Source organism: Mobula birostris, assembly GCF_030028105.1.
Source record: "Mobula birostris isolate sMobBir1 chromosome 1 unlocalized genomic scaffold, sMobBir1.hap1 SUPER_1_unloc_1, whole genome shotgun sequence".
Classification (NCBI taxonomy): domain Eukaryota; kingdom Metazoa; phylum Chordata; class Chondrichthyes; order Myliobatiformes; family Myliobatidae; genus Mobula; species Mobula birostris.
In genome coordinates, this window is record NW_027274035.1 from 361,534 (window position 1) to 379,197 (window position 17,664).

Sequence of the window (17,664 nt, forward strand, 5' to 3'; positions counted from 1 at the left end):
CACAGGCTTCAACAGCAGCAGAACCACATTTAAAAGAAAGAAAAAAACATAAAAGGAGTGAAAGAAGTAGTTTTGTGAACCGTTTGGAGGATATGGCCCTTGGTCTCGTTGTTCACTGGTGCCATCTTCTTCCAAAATAACTGTTATTTTGGCAACACACATCAAAGGTGCTGGTGAATGCAGCAGGCCAGGCAGCATCTATTGGAAGAGTTTCAGTCGACGTTTCAGGCCGAGACCCTTCGTTAGGACTAACTGAAAGAAGAGCTAGTAAGAGATTTGAAAGTGGCAGGGTGAGGGGGAGGGGGAGATCCAAAATGATAGGAGAAGACAGGAGGGGGAGGGATGGAGCCAAGAGCTGGACAGGTGATAGGCAAAGGGGATATGAGAGGATCATGGGTCAGGAGATCCGGAGAGAAAGACGGGGGGGGGGACAGAGGATGGGCAAGGGGTATAGTCAGAGGGACAGAGGGAGAAAAAGGAGAGAGAGAGAAAGAATGTATGTATAAAAATAAATAACGGATGGGGTACTAGGGGGAGGTGGGGCACTAGCGGAAGTTAGAGAAGTCGATGTCATTCCCTTTCCGATGAATGCTAATATTATATCTTAATGCTTGTAGAAGCCCCACTAGGGCTAATATAACCATCACACTTAGTGGTTAATGTGTGTGAGCCACAAGCCAGTATGCACACACCAGTGAACAGCTGCAGTCCTGTCCCCACCTTGCAGAACTACTACGTTGTTTGATATCATATGCAGGCTGCAAGTGTTCTGCTTACATTCACTCTCACAAGGCTTTACTATTTTTGTACCTATACCTTGTTCCACATAATAATTTTTAATGTCAGAAGTTGCTAGGTTGCATGGAGCCATTTTTAATTGGGTGACTTGTAAATTGTTAGCTTTTCAGACTTGATGCATGTAATTCTATTTTTCATTGGACTGTAGCTCTGCATTTTCAGATATCTCTTTTACAGGTTGTTTTCTGGGTTGTAAATGTTGGCAGTGAGCTTACTGAGGGCAGTTTTGGGCCTATTATCTAAGATATGGTGAGTGTCCAGGGGACGCTCATAAGAATTATTCTAGGAATGAAAGGGTTAATGTATGAGGAGCATTTGTTGGCTCTGGGCTTCTACTCACTGAAGTCTCAAAGAATAAGTGGAGGGGGTCTCATTAAAACTTATCTACTATTGAAATGCTGAGATGGAGTGGACATGGAGATGGAGAGGGAGTTTCATATAATGGGGGAGTTTAACACCAGAGGGCACAGCCTCAGAACACAAGGATGTCCCTTTAGAACAGAGTTAAGTTGTAATTTCTTTAGTCAGAGGATGGTGAACATGTGGATATCAATGCCACAGATGGCTGTGGAGGCCAAGTCATTTGACGTGGAGGTTGGTAGGTTCTTGATTAGTAACAGCATCAGAGGTCAGGGGAAGAAGGCAGAAGAACGGGGTTGAAAGGGATGAAATATAAGCCATGATGGAATGGCAAAGCCAACTCAATGGATCAAATGGCCTAATTTTGCTCTTATGTCCCATGGTCTTATGGTCTTAATACTGACCATCTTGCAGAGGGATTCTTGTTCCTTTAAGAAAAACTAGGCAAAATAATGCCGATAGTCAGAAACGGCCAGTTCTGATGCAAAACGTACACAACTCATGCCTTCCTTCTTTCATATTAGTGTTGGCTATTTCTGCTGCTTTTTTATTATTATGGCTCAGTCTTTTTCTTTTATTTTTGTATAGTTTGTCCTGCTAGACATGTCATCCTGCCTTATCAATAGCAATACATTACACAAATAAAGAAGCTGAAACGTAAGTTAACTTTTCTTTAACTGCCACAATGGGGTCTCACCACATCAAGGATATTTCTTTTGTTTCACCCACCTTCCTCCCCATCCTTCTGAATGTTAAAACTAGGTTGTTTCTCGATTCCCTCTCTTTACCAGGTCCAGGACCTGAAATGTTAACCAATTCTCTTCCAGTAGTTGCTGGATGCCCATCTGAGTTCTTTCAACAACTTTTTTGCCCCCAGATTTCCAGTATTTGTAGTTTTGTTTTCTCCTTTAACTGGCTGGGTCGCTATAATATACGCCCTCTAGTGGAGTATCCAGCAGGATGCAATAGCACTGAACAGACGAACACAAAGTTGGTGGTGTACTCCCTGTAGTGTAAACAAGGCAATCATGACCTCTCTGTTCATTTTCATTGGTTTTTAAATATAGCTAACATGGAATTTATATTTCATAGTCTAAATTCCACGGCCAAGAGGATACCTGTCAATGGAAGGTATATTTGATTTTGTTGAACTTGCAAAAGACGAGAATGTGCTTTACCTTCCTCTTAGGTTTCAAGGTAAGCTTAATAAAGAAGTAGAAAAAACGAATGGTGACTTGCCATTGCTCTTGCTTATTGAGTGACTAGAATACTTGTAACCTTGTGTAAAGAAAGAGAGGCTGACATTCATCCAGTAGCAAACAATCTGTGAAATCTGATTTATCATTTTATAGTACAATGCATTTTTACATTCCAAACTGTTGTATAAGACTAGCCATTCAACAGTTTTATCATCTGTCTGGTGAAAGAGATGTCAGATTTAATTGTTTTGATTTTTGGTTTGCCCTTCAGCAAGCAGGTGCTTTTTAAAAAATCCTGGTTGTGGTTGAATCCAATTCCCCCTTCACTGATTGCAGCTTGGTAGGCTCCAGAATGAGATAGCCACATTACTGAGCATGTCTGAGGCAGAGCTGAGAGGTGATGCAGTTGGAGAAGTGGTGAATGTTAAGGCCTTGGGCAAGTTGTGAAATGAGAGATGTGTGCATCAGCATTGCGAGTAAGTAGCTGCGAATATCGATATCTGATTGGAAAGGAGCAGCGATGTTGTTGCTACCTCCTATTGTAGATAATGCACTGGGCTAATCAATAATTGATATGTGAGTGATGGTTAACAATTCTGTGGCAAATGATATTAAGAGCTCAAGTAAAAGCAGTGACATGGGTCAAGCAGGAAATGTTGGAGCTTTCGGACTGAGCGGTGCAGTAGAATGTAATGGATGGTGAATTAGTCCTGTTTCAGGTAAGCTGTGACACTGCTGCAGTGCCGCTCCAGAAGGTGTGTAAACGGCTGCAGATGAGAATTAATACTGAGTGATTGGAATTGACGGTTTTAATTAGATTACTGTCATTGACTGAGATACATAGATAGAGCATATCTCAAAGCTTCTGGATGAAGTGCAAATTCTGTTACCATGCACCGACAGTAATTTCTTGGGGACCCGTTCAGTAAAGTATACATTATACAGAAATTAACTCTGAGCACCCATAACAGAGTTTCTTGACAGGATTTATTTAATTATTCGATGAAGGTTATAATTGAAACAAAATGACTTCCAATATTTTGGCATTGCAACATGATATTAAATCTTAACCGTTAAGATATTAAAAAAATCAACCGAAAATAGTCTTCCAGACTGCATCCAAACATTAAAATATTGTAAAAGCATTGAAGCTGTTTATTAAATTAAACACAGTACTTGTACTTTTCTCCTCAAATTTGCATAAAGAGAACAGGTTGATCACACAGCTATTTTTAAAGGTTTGTGGTGTTGCAAAGAATTTTCAATGCTGCCAGTAATAAGATAACCAATGAAAGTGCCATTTTAAAAATTAATAATCTCAGATATGCTGAAAGGTTGTCAATGAAGTTTGAGCTGATCTTACTGACTGATTTTTTTTTCCCCCTATTTAGTTCCTGAAAGGTGGGAGCTTTGCCTCAGCAGCATTCCTTGGCTGCTGGTAAACCTCCTGTGACTTGCTAAAGTGGCCGTAATTGATGCGTAAATCTAGGGTATGAATGCCGTCAAATCATTGAATGACACGGATGAAACATTTCATTTTTCAACTACACTTTTCATGAGTGCTGCTGGCTACAAAGATTATAGGATAACAATCAGCAGATGGTTGCTCTTCTATCTTGCCGACTGAATGTTTAATAGTATAACAATTTTAAAAAAAAATTAAAATGTGAACAAATATTTAAGTTGTGCGAGTGGTAACGTCATGCCAACAAGTACTCGCAGGCAATATGTTACAAAGTTTTGTGAAACTACTGAAAATATAGTGCTTAGGGCACACATTTAATTTTCAATGTTATTTTCTATACATTTTAAGTGTACTTAAATTCGGACATGGAGTGCTTCTTTTATTGGGTGAACTTGTACTTGAAGTATTTGTAGGTTCTGTTGTCTAAATAGTGAAGCGTAATAATGTAAATATGCAAAGCACCTGGTTAAACAGGATTTATCATTATATTTATCATTATTATTTAGAAATACAATCAACACAGAATCAGTGATTGGACAGGCAGTGCTTTTGATTTAAGGGGAAAAAAAACTGTTATAGTTTGTTTGACTAGAAACAGCTGAGTTTTTAGTGTCAATCTGTTTCATAGTTATTGGAGAACATCTCCCCAGTCTAGCTTGGAAAAAAATATCAACAGGTAGATGTTTTAAAATTGCAACTCATTTCTAAGTTTTGTGTGCTACTTCAACAATTGTCTTTAATCCTGTATGCAGTTTACATTTTCAGTATAATAATTAAAGTGCGAATTCTAGTCTTTGCATTCCACTTCAGCTTTGGGATCTGGGAACTACTTAATGTGGTCAGCTTAGCAACATGCTTCATTTACAGTTTTTCTGGTCATCTTTTAGATAGAACCCTATTCCTAATCTACTCAAAATGACATTCATAGAAACATAGAAACATAGAAAATAGGTGCAGGAGTAGGCCATTCGGCCCTTCGAGCCTGCACTGCCATTCAGTATGATCATGGCTGATCATCCAACTCAGAACCCTGCACCAGCCTTCCCTCCATACCCCCTGACCCCCGTAGCCACAAGGGCCATATCTAACTCCCTCTTAAATATAGCCAAAGAACTGGCCTCAACTGTTTCTTGTGGCAGAGAATTCCACAGATTCACCACTCTCTGTGTGAAGAAGTTTTTCCTAATCTCGGTCCTAAAAGGCTTCCCCTCTATCCTCAAACTGTGGCCCCTCGTTCTGGACTTCCCCAACATCGGGAACAATCTTCCTGCATCTAGCCTGTCCAATCCCTTTAGGATCTTATACGTTTCAATCAGATCCCCCCTCAATCTTCTAAATTCCAACGAGTACAAGCCCAGTTCATCCAGTCTTTCTTCATATGAAAGTCCTGCCATCCCAGGAATCAATCTGGTGAACCTTCTTTGTACTCCCTCTATGGCAAGGATGTCTTTCCTCAGATTAGGGGACCAAAACTGCACACAATACTCCAGGTGTGGTCTCACCAAGGCCTTGTACAACTGCAGTAGTACCTCCCTGCTCCTGTACTCGAATCCTCTTGCTATAAATGCCAGCATACCATTCGCCTTTTTCACCGGCTGCTGTACCTGCATGCCCACTTTCAATGACTGGTGTATAATGACACCCAGGTCTCGTTGCACCTCCCCTTTTCCTAATCGGCCACCATTCAGATAATAATCTGTTTTCCTGTTTTTGCCACCAAAGGCCAATGGTTCTTTGAGTTTCTAATTTTATTTATTTGTACAAAGAACTTTTTGGAGGATAACTATGACCAATTATGTTCAGTTAGTTATTAGTGTGCTTATAACCAATTCACATTTCTTGCTGAAATGATTTTGTATTGGATAATTTTTACTAACACTTCTATGAACAGTCTTTTCGGTACTCAGTGTGAAAACTAGAGATTGAATTAACGAGCAAAAGAACCTATCTGACTTATTTATTTATTTTTAAATTTATTTCTCTCATATATGGGCATGGCTTTTCACCTTTCTTTTTCAAAATTATTCAGTAGTATTAATTTTGCATCTCATGAATCAACAAGTTAGTGCGATGTTCGTTTTGACCAAAGCAAATCTGAAGCCAGTTAAGCACATTATCAAGACACTATTGAACATTTTGGTTTCCTTTAATAGACCTGACTCAGTTAATTAATTTTAAGTGATGGCAAAGTTGATACTGACACAGCAGTTGCCTAAGTTCAGGTTTAAATTATGTGGTGACATTGAGTAAGTGGAGCTTTAGTCTGTCTCCATCATGCCCTGTATTTGGAATAGGAATGATGTGTATTTGTGCTGAATGACAGAAGATTGAAAATGTCCAGTAAAATACAGTATATACTTCAGAAGGAAGCCATTAACTTATTGTGTTCATACTGGTCAAAACCTGACTTTAAATTAACACAACTTCCCAACCATCAGTAAGTAAATTTAGGGCTCTTCAAAAGGCAAGTCAGGTATTTGATAAATCTGGTGAGGTTTACCGCAGTGATTCCTTCAAGAAGAAAGGCTAGACATGCTTCCACTTCAGGAAAGAGATTGTGAGTGCGCACAAAAGGTGGACTAAACTGCAAATGAATAGATGTCTCAGCAGGAAGCATGGAGAAACAAGACATTGTTCTTCAATAATAACCTGCTTCAATGTGAGAGGCCTGTGCTATCTGTAAACACTGAATATGAAAAACCGTATGCAAATAAACAGTGTCTGTGTGTTGTTAGCCATCTGACTATAATGTTTGCATGTTGGCCTTGTGTATGTGTGCGCATGTTTGTGTGTGTGTGTGTGTGCATAGTGATGGAGGAACCGCTCTCCTTCTGTAGTAGGGTGCTGGCCTTGGCCAGCAGAATGCATGGAGGTCTTGCACCATGCAGAAGAATTTTTGACCTAGTGCATCATTGCTTTTTGAAATGGCTGTTGCTTATATTTAAAGTGTAATTGTATTGTAGAATACTCTTATTGACACTTTTTACTTTTAATCATGCACAATAACACTTTTACACAAGTGCATTACTGAACCATTTGTATATTATGTTGTGTAAATCTAACGCAGGGATATCATAGAACATGGAACAGTGCAGCACAGGAACAGGCCCTTCAGCCCACAACTAATCCCTCCTACCTACACAATGTCCATATCCCTCCATTTCCCTCATATTCACGTGCATATCTAAACGTCCCTTAAAAGCCTCTATTATATTGGCCTCTACCACCACCCCAGGCATTGTAATCTAGGAATACACCGTTATGAGTTTTTTAAAAAAACTTATTCCTCACACCCCCTTTGAACCTACCCCCTTTCACCTTCAATGCATGTCCTCTGGTATTAGACATTACAACCCTGAGGGCAAAAATACTCCCTGTATTACATTTTTGTATATTACAATTTGACAGATGCATGTAAGTGCAATTTTTAAAAAGAATCCTCATTTGATTGCTTGAGAAAGGAAAGAGTAATGATTGGGGAAAAAAGAGTCTGGAAGCTTGATACTGTTGTAGTGCCCCCCCCCCCCCCCGCCTGGCCAGCCTCAGGGTCACCTGGCTCGCTGTCGTCGAGGGAAACAGCCTCGGCCCCGCCAAACGTGGTAATTAGTTTGTGTGGATGCTGTGTGATGTACCCCACCCCACCCAAATAACAGACAATACACCAGATACAATTAAATGAATTACAGTTTATAGATATTACTGGAACTATATAATTAATAGAGAATAAAATATAAAAGGAAAATAAAAGGCGCCACACTTATCAAAGTTCAATCTCTTCATGCACAAACAGTTGGAGCTCAGGACCCTTCTTCTTCAGCCTGCGACCCCTCGGACCACCTCGACCGGCCGCCTGGGACCAACAACAGTGGTCAACCAGGATCTCCACACAAGTCCGTCTCTGTCTCCTCTCCTCACCGAACGCCCTGCTTGGGGTCTGACCCCGTTAGCGGACATCACAGCACCTGGTCCATCCTCTGTCGCTCTCTTCTGCCTTCTCCCCCAAAACCCTGCGCATAGAATATCTTCAGATACACCAAAAACATAACAACTATCCCAATTGGTTCGTAATATATTCTTATCCCACTCTAACCCAAAAACAAGCTGCTAGCGCAAGAACTTTCTCAGTGTTTAACATAACAAAGAAGCATTCCCAAGTATAACATAACAAAGAAGCCATTTTAATTAGCCTACGCAGTAACATAAGAGACAAAACCCCCTTACACTCTCCCTGCCAAACAAAGTCATGTCCTCATGACTTCTAAATAACTCGCCAACCAGTCCTGCAGACACACAACAAACACATACACAGATACACACAGTGACAGTGCTCCCCAAACAGTGGACCTTACGGACACTACATAGGCCAACCTATCTGGGAGCTTCTTAATCCTCCGAGACCAACGTACCCCCCCGCCCCACCTAAACCCTAAAGGCTCAGACACTACTAGGGATACCTCGGGCCTGCCTGCCAACTCCTCTCTCATTCAGGCCACCATTCCAACTCGGAGCCCTCTGTCCCATGTCCGGGGCCACGCTTCTTTTCCTTCCTGGTCCTGCTGCAACTCAGACTGCCCACAGCTAACCCTCCCCACTACACCTGACTCAGTGGGAGAAGGGCCAAAGGTCTCTTCCTCAATCACGGGGAAGTTAGTGAAAGGCAGCATGTACCACATGTCCAGCACGTTATCCTTCGAATCCGTACTCTTCCTCATTCCCTCGATCGGTAGCTGCTGGTTAGGTTTCTCCAAACTGAAACATTTAGCCGGAGCTACCCCTTCAGCCTCCTGCAGTCGAGACGTCAGCTTCTTTGGGGACTCCTTCAACTCTCGCCACAGCCTCAGTAGTTCTGACTCACGCTTCTTGGCCATCTCAATCTGAGACGCAGTTACCCCACCAGCTTCTTCCACCCTGACCTGACAAGCAGCAGTTAAAGAATGTTCAGCCTCCGGTTGTTTCTTCCTGAGGACGTCTTCCAGGTCAACTTTCAGTTTTTCCACTTCATTTAAACTGTCGATAGTCATCTTCAGGTTCCTTTCAAGCGTCCGCCTCCCTTTTCCGAGATCTGTCCTCCATTTCTTCACTTCCTCGGGAGTGTAGTCAAACTCCCCTCCCTGGGCTCTCGGTTTCCTGTTGACCTTAGTCAGAACACTTCCTTGATCTTCCCTAACTTGTAATTCTTCCAATCTTTTCTGGATCGACGTCTTGAGTTTCTGCTGATCCCTTCGAAGGTGGGTCATTGTTTCTTCTCGCTGGATTAATTCATCAGTACATGACCGCAGTGTCGGCTCAGAATTCTGTTGCTTCTTCTCCACGTTGACGAGCGTGAATTCCAAGTCTGCAATGGTCATCCCACAAGTGTGGCACTCAGTCTCCAGCCGGCATTTCTGAGCACTCAGTTCAGCGGTGCAAATCCCCTCTCCCCCCTGTGTCTCATTCAGAGTGACGACCTGGGTTTCCATCCCCAGGTCCACCACCGTCTGTTCCAACACCAGGAAGTTCAACTGGTATGTCGGGTCATATTTCTCACATTGCACCAAACTCCTCCGGCCAAAAACTCCTCCACGTTTGACACTTCGCTTCTGTCGCCTGGGCTCTGCCACTCGCCTCGCCTCATAGTCCCCCCAGGCAAGTCCAAGCTCTAGGTGGTCATCCACATACGCCAAAACTCCACACATCTTCACTTTCCCCATGGTCTTCCTCATGCCCCGTGGGAAGGATGCAGGGGCTCCGGATATGCCCATGGGCATCTTTTTGGATTGGAAGAATCCTAGGGAACTATAGAGAACTGATAACGTCCGTCGTCAGCTCAACAGCTGCACTCCTCAGGATCTGGCAACATCCACTCCTCAGATCCAGCACATTAAACCACATCGCATAATCCACACAAACGCTGCCTTCATCTTCCACGCCGCCAGGGTCCAGTCGCCACGACCTCTCTCTCACTGAGGTGTCTTCAGCGGTGAACTCCCCTCCCTCGTGATAGTTCAGAGCATCTACTAAGAGGGTCTCACCCTCAGCTATTTTCCTCAGGCCGTACCACCGCTGGGTCTCGTTTAAATTCGGTACCAGCTCAAGGCTACTACACACGTCCTCAGAAGCAACTTGACACACAGGGTGCCCAGACAATTCCCCCATGAACTCCAGGGTCATTAACCAATCATCGTCTTCTGGATAACTACTGCCACTAGTACCCAAAGTCTCCGGTGCCCTTGCAGTTGTCAAGGGTAAATGCTTCAGACACTGTTTGTAAAACGAACTGTACAACAACTTGACCTGCACCCCGAGGTCAAGGATGGCTTTCACATCGCTTCCCTCTATCCGTAATGACACCCTGGGGCGTGGTCCCTCTAAGCCTTCAGGAATAGGGTCTTTTCCTTTCTGAAGTTCATTGGTACATTGCTGGGAACGTGCTTCCCCAGAGAACCCAAGCCGTTCCCCCACTGGGCCTCCACTAAGTTTCCCGACACCTCTCTGATCAGCTGAACAACTGGAGGAGGGGCTGATCTCCTGAAATGATCCCCCTGGCACTGCAAGCAATTTAGCCGCCCTCCTAGCCAGAGAAGACACACTGAAAACTTTCCCCCCTCTTTCAAATAACTGACAGCCGTCACTACGGTGTCAGTGAACCTGACAGCTCTAACACCGTCACCAACCCGCCTACTTAAACTTTCAACCAATCCCTGTCGCTCTCCCTCAACCGACCACTGCCACTCATCTAACAACTGAGAGATCCGCTCCGCCCGCGTCTCGCACGCCGTCACCCCTCCTGGGGTGGACACTATCCCAAACGCCAGGCGGAGCCTGCCAGAGGTGGAACATTTATTCGCAGACACTACCTCCAAATCAGACCACTCTTTCCTCTCTCTCCCAACAGCATGGACAGCCCCAATTTCCACCTCCAACTCGTCAATGCCAGCCCAAACTCGAATAAAGACCTCACCCACCACGCATACAGCAATAACCAGCAAATAACCCACAGAGACACACATTACTGATTGAAACAGGGCACCCACACAGCATACCAGTAGATCCAATCCTGGACAAAAGCCCACAATGTAGTCCCCCTCCCCCCCCCCCCCCCCCACCCGGCCAGCCTCAGGGTCGCTCGGCTTGCTGTCATCTAGGGAAACAGCCCTCGGCCCCGCCAAACTGGGTAATTAGTTTGTGTGGATGCTGTGTGATGTACCCCACCCCGCCCAAATAACAGACAAAACACCAGATACGATTAAATGATTTACAGTTTATAGATATTACTGGAACTATATAATTAATAGAGAATAAAATATAAAAGGAAAATAAAAGGCACCACACTTATCAAAGTTCAATCTCTTCGTGCACAAACAGTTGGAGCTCAGGACCCTTCTTCTTCAGCCTGCGACCCCTCGGACCACCTCGACCGGCTGCCTGGGACCAACAACGGTGGTCGACCAGATGCTCCACACAAGTCCGTCTCCGTCTCCTCTCCTCGCCGACCCCCCTGCTCAGGGTCTGACCCTCTTAGCAGACATCACAGCACCTGGTCCATCCTCTCTCTCTCTGTCCCGTCTTCTCCCCCAAAACCCCGCGCATACAATATCTTCAGATACACCAAAAACATAACAACTATCCCAATTGGTTCGTAACATATTCTTATCACACTCTAACCCAAAACAAGGTGCTAGCGCAAGAACTTCCTCAGCGTTTAACATAACAAAGAAGCATTCCCAAGTATAACATAACAAAGAAGCCATTTTAATTAGCTTACGCAGTAACATAAAAGACGAAACCCCCTTACACTGTGAATGTAGGGTCTTTAGTAATGAGACTTGAAAATTTATGCCAAAATTGTCTGCATTGTTCTTGGTGAGGAAGGGAGTCTTCAGCTGCAGGAAGGTTTTGTTGGACAGAATGCAGTAGGGACAAATGGAATTCAATCAAGAATAGTAAGGGAATATGTTTGGGAAGAGTGTGATGAGGTAAGGTACTGAAAAGTAGAGAATTAAGGGGACCCAGGACTAGATATACACACATATTACTGAGAGAAGCAGAATAGGTGTTTACGGCATACAGTATGGGGAAAGTTGGCTTGATCGATGTGACCTACTGCAGAAGAACGACCAAGTATTTTTCCGTTCGGTAAACACAAAAGAAAATCCCTCTTTCCTCTATTCCCCACTCTGACCTTTTACCTCTTCTCACCTGCCTATTACTTCACCCTGGGCCCCCTCCTCCTATGGTGCACTCTCCTCTCCTATCAGATTCTTTTCCCAGCCCCTGACCTTTCTCACCCACTTGGCTTCACCTATCACCTTTTAGCTTGCCTCCTTCCCCTCCCCCTCACCTTTTTATTTTGGCATCTTCACCCTTCCTTCTCAGGGGGAAGAAGGGTCTCGGCCTGAAATATCGCCTGTTTATTTACTTCCATTGATGCTGCTGAGTTCCTCCAGCATTTTCTGTGTGTTGCTTTTGATTTCTAGCATCTGCAGAATTTCTTGTGTTAGCAACTAAGCTGTATTTCATTACTGAAAACACCAGGGAAGCCACAGGTTGAAAGCTGTGTACAGTTCACCAAGGTAGCAAAAAGCTCTGAAAGCATTGGAGAGGAAGCAGGGCCGACTTGAGAATTACAGTGATAAGAGAAGATGGTCTCTGCTGCAATTATTTTGTTTGCAGGAATGGAGATGTGAGTTTTAATTGGTGTGTGTACACAGGGGGTGAATAGAAAAGAACGCATGCTGAATAATAAGTCAGCAATTTTGTGGAATTGAGAATGGACTTAACCTCAATCAAGCAAAGTTCACCTGCAAGCACCCAGCAGGAACTGTGACTTCTGAAATTCCAGTTGTGAAATCTGGAAATGTGATTCTAGATTTGAAGTTCTGTGACGCGATTCTGGAAATTTTCCCCCAAATGTGCATAATGCACAGTTTGCAACTGGAGTGCAATTCTTACTGCATTTTCCCAGAATGTGGCAATACTTGTGCACTCGGTCTCCAGTCACTTGTGCACTCAGCCAGTCACTTGTCATTACTAACCTTGTTTTCTATGAAGCTCTCACTTAACGAGTCAGTGCTCAAATTGTATTCTTGTCTTCACTGAGATCTGTGACTTCATGTGACCTCAAAATGCAACCTCAGAGATTTGCTGAACTCTGGGTCACTCTTGGGTTCCCAGTTTAGGGATCATTCCAATCTCCTGCTGAATCTGCCACATTGTTGTTTGCTTCTCACCACTGTATACGTGTGTACTCCACAAGCGCATTCCATAGTCACAGAGCAGAGACCTCCTCTCCTTTACATGTAGCTCAGCAGAGGAGTGTGCATCCAGGCCCTCGTGAAGGTGTGACTGGGAACCTCCTGGCAGGGGTGCATTTGAAGTTTTCCCTGCCACCCCCCCCCCCCCCAGGTGCATAAGGAAACTGCCTCTTGTGGGTTCTTCACCACCCTTTCTGGGACCTTCTGATCCCTGTTAGAAGTGTCAGAATTAATCTTGGAAAACCCAAAACAATTGCCCTATGGACTGTGCAATGAAGGTTTTGCTTCAAATGCAAACGATGTTATGGTGACTAACGATTCTATTTTGAAATGAATGCAATGGGACTAAGGAGTAAGAGACAGAATGTTCTCTGAAGTAATCCTAATGATGTCACGACTCTGACTTTTCTTTTTGAATGAAATGCTCAATACAAATCACTTCCAGATAGTTGCAGGGGTTGGAGTTGAAGGTGTACAAGCCCATCCCAAGGTAGTCTAATCAGGTTAGCTATGCACTACTTCTGACCAATAAGAAATTATATGGATCATATTCCACCTAAAACATAACAGAGCTTTAATTTGTATTGCTCCAAAAATCCTCATTTGTTTATGAGGAGCTTTAGCCACAAATCCACAATTTCATTATTCACATCTGGTAAGGTGGAGATGTTCCAGGGGCATGGCCTTATAGTGATCACACGAAGGGAGTTACATTGACTGTAGTAACCATGGAGGGGCAACTCTGTTGTCTGCCACAGCCATAACCAGGGTTCTTCTTAACTGCCTCCAGCTCGTGTTGGAAGAACTGCTCGCAGAATGACAGAGCAGATTCATCAATCCAAAAGCACAGGGAATGTGATTGTCACTGCACAATAACGCCATGGAAACGTAAGAAATAGCATCATGTTTTTCAGCTTCACAAAAGCCTTTGACTTCATTCATTAGAATAGACCATGGAGCACTTTTTCAGCACATTTTTCTCCCTATAGTAATTCATCTCCATTTTGTTCTGTGCCATTCATCTACCTGATAGGCTCACAACAGAACTAATCTCAGTGAAGACTGGTGCAAAACAAGCTGTCATTACTCCAAAGTATTTCTCAATCTTTCTTGCCTTGGGGTTATGCTTCATCTCTAACAAGTTCATTAGAAACGGAGCTAATCTTCACAACTGACAGCAATCTGTTCAAGCTATGACAACCACCCTGCAGAAACTGAAGTTGTCTGAACCTCAGTAACCCAAACTGCATTATGCAGATGACGCTTGTGTTTGCCCTTGCTAAGTCACAAACATGAAAATAGATTGCGTACTCAACATTCATGGGACCAAGGTCCTCCTTCAACCTGACCTTGTTACATCACACCACCTTCCAACAGTAAAGGTACATCGCAAGTCCCAGGAAAGCGACTTGTGCTACCTTGGGAGCCACCTCTTAGCATGAGCAGGTATCAGTAATGAAAGTTACCTCTGTCTTCAATGCACTAGCACAGTCTTTGGTCACTGGAGGAAAAAGTATTTGAGGACTGGAGCTTTTTACTGGTCCCAAAACTCCATGGCCTAATGTGTCACAGTGATCTCAGCTGTCCTCGTGTGATTCTGAAACCTGCAGAAAGCTCATCACAGAGAAGGCACCATCACTGCTGTTTCCTCAAAATTTTCCACATTCTCTGAAAGGATACATGAATCGGCGTGAGTCACCTCTCCCAGTCAATGCCCAGCACTGAATCCTGATTTGCACTCAGTCAATGATGTTGGGCAGACTATGTCATTCTTGTTTGATGCTACCAAATTCTTGACACACTTCCTATGTCAGAATTTGAAGCATATATTACCAGGAAGACTGGAAAAGATTCAAGGCTAACACAAAATCCTGGAGGAGCTCAGCAGGGCCGATAGCATCTGAGTTGATGTTTCAGGCTAAGACCTTTCATCAGGACTAGAAAAGGTTTGTATTTCCCACATTGGCTTATTAATCATTTTGGAGCTCTCAAAACTGGAGAGAAAATGTGTTATTCTCCCTTTCAAGGGTTTGTCTAAAGACAATCTGCCTCTGAAGTTTGTCTCCATTGACATACTATACAAATAAAATCATTTATATTACACAGTTATCCTGCAGAGTAAGTCAAAAGCCTAAAAATTTATTGACCAAAAATTTTAATCCTCAGAAATCGCATTATGAATAAAATATTCATGAATCTATATCATGAATAAAATGTTGGTGATTATTTTTCTGTTTGGGTCTCCTGATGACTTGTTATTTCAGTGTTAGATTTTGTTCAAATCCATTGGTCTACATGGGTTTAAGGCAAAGGTTCTCAAAATTCTTTATGCCATGGACAATACCATTAAGCAAGGGGTCCATGGAACCCAAGTGGGGAACCCCTGGTTTAAAGGATACCATTTTGCTCCAAGTTTTAATGAAAATAAAACCAATTGCTGGAGGGTTGGCAGCAACTGTGGAGGCAAAGGGACATTTTTGGGTGGAGACCCTGCTTCACCCTTGATGAACTCTCACTGCTCCCCTCTGAATTCTGCTGCTTCCCTGCACTCTGACCAGTCTTCACCTGAAACGCTGACAATTCCTTTTCCTCGCAGAAAGTCCCTTTCTCCCACAATCTGCTGGAGGAACTCTGCGGCAGCTCAACCTGCTGACTTCCTCGCGTAGATTATTATTATTTTAAATTCAACTCTGAAGTCTGGTTGATCCTCTAATTGTACCAACAATATTCTGTGTTGTGAAATGGAAACCACTTCTGCTGTTCAACTAAATCCAATGATACAACCCATCAATTAATTAATAATCATTTCCTTTAAAATGTGGTAACTGTTGGCAGCTGAACATGCAAGACCATGGAAATGTTCCTTCTTTGTCACAAATGTATATTCCTTTCTCCTGAGCAAAATATATTTACACAACCAGTTGACAGGACCTGCCATGATCACTTGAATTTCAGGTCAATGAAGAATTTACCAAAACAAATGAAACCAAAGCCTCAAAATAGTCAGACCTTTTATGAGAAGAGAATATAGAGGGGGAAGAGAGGGGAAAAACTGGAGCGGACAATTCAAACATAAAACTGGCAATGTCAGAGTATTTGCAGATTGTCTGTTAATGACACATCATAAGTCAAAAGGTCTGGACATAGTAGCAAGCAAATCAGGCAGCATCCATGCAGAGAAAAGCAGGAACATTGACATGAACATAATTAATTATGGTTGACCTGGATGAAGGAATGTCACAAGAGGTGCATGAATGGGGGTAGCTGTAGAGCAAGAGTTCCCAATCTGGGGTCCACGGACTCCTTGTTGAAGAGTATTGGCCCACAGCATGAAAAAGGTTGAGAACCCTGCCATAGAAGGGAAAATGTTGTAACTGAGATGTGGAACACAGCTGTTATTCAGTATTTTTTATTGTTAAAATTCATACCAAAAAGGCAAAACAGCGCCTTTATTTCCTGCGGAGATCAAGAAAGCTCATCTCTGTCCTAGGATACTGACGGACTTTTACCGCTGTACCATTGAGAGCATACTCACCAACTGCATCTCAGTGTCGTATGGCAATTGTCCCGTATCGGACCACAAAGCCCTCCAGCGTGTGGTAAAAACTACCCAGCAGATTATTGGCACCCAATTGCCCACTATTGAGAACATCTACCATAAACGCTGCCTGGGCAGAACGAAAAGCATTATCAAGGATGCATCTCACTCAAACCATGGACTTTTTACTCTCCTCCCATCCAGTAGGCACTACAGGAGCCTCCGCTCCCGCACCAGCAGGTACAGGAAGAGCTTCTTCCCTGAGGTTGTGACCCTGCTGAACCTCACATCACAGTGCTAAGCAGTATTGCATCCGTATTGTACTGTCTCAGTACTTTTATATTTGTGTGCTGTAGCACTTACTTTTTATTCACAGTTATTTTGTAAATAACACTATTCTTTGCATTTCTGGTTAGATGCTAACTGCATTTCATTGGCTTTGTATCTGTACTTGGCACAATGGCAATAAAGTTGAATCTAATCTAATATTGAGGAAAGAAAATCCCAAATTAAGATTCAAGATTCAAAGATTCAAAAAACTTTATTGTCATTCTAACCATACATCAGCTCTGCAGGGCAGAATGAGACAGCGTTCCTCAGGGGCAGTGCAATCATAACATAACAAATGCAACACTAAATAATAAACATAACAATAAATAGTAAAACACAATAGCCACATGTCAGTTAGATCGGTTATAAGTGTTCAGTGCAAGTTAAAAATGTCCAAAGCAGAGTCAGGTGGAGCAGCTATTTAGCGGTCTGACTGCCTGTGGGAGGAAGCTGTTTAGTAGCCTTGTGGTTTTAGTTTTGATGCTCCTGTAACGTTTGCCTGATGGCAGAAGAACAAACAGTTCATGGAGAGGGTGTGAGGGGTCTCTAATGATGTACCGTGTCTTCTGGAGGCATCGACTCTGAAAGAGGTCTTGGACAGAAGGTAGGGAGACCCCAATAACCTTCTCTGCTCCCCTAACCACCCTCTGCAAGGCTTTTTTGTCGACAGCACTGCAGCTGGAGTACCAGGTTGTGACGCAAAAGGTCAGCACTCTCTCAACCACGCCTCTGTAGAATGTA

The 17,664-nt window shown here is 43.3% G+C and overlaps 1 protein-coding gene across 2 annotated transcripts in view; it reads left to right on the forward strand.

The window, feature by feature from the left end:
• Window positions 1-2,758: 2,758 nt before the first annotated feature.
• Window positions 2,759-17,664, forward strand: part of oxr1a (oxidation resistance 1a) — a 536,209-nt gene continuing 521,303 nt past the window's right edge. The window contains exon 1 of one of the 2 annotated variants that reach the window (XM_072249890.1): window positions 2,759-2,833. The gene's annotated coding sequence lies outside the window, so the exon portion shown is untranslated. The remainder of the gene's footprint in view (window positions 2,834-17,664) is intronic. The other variant, XM_072249891.1, reaches the window with a different exon arrangement.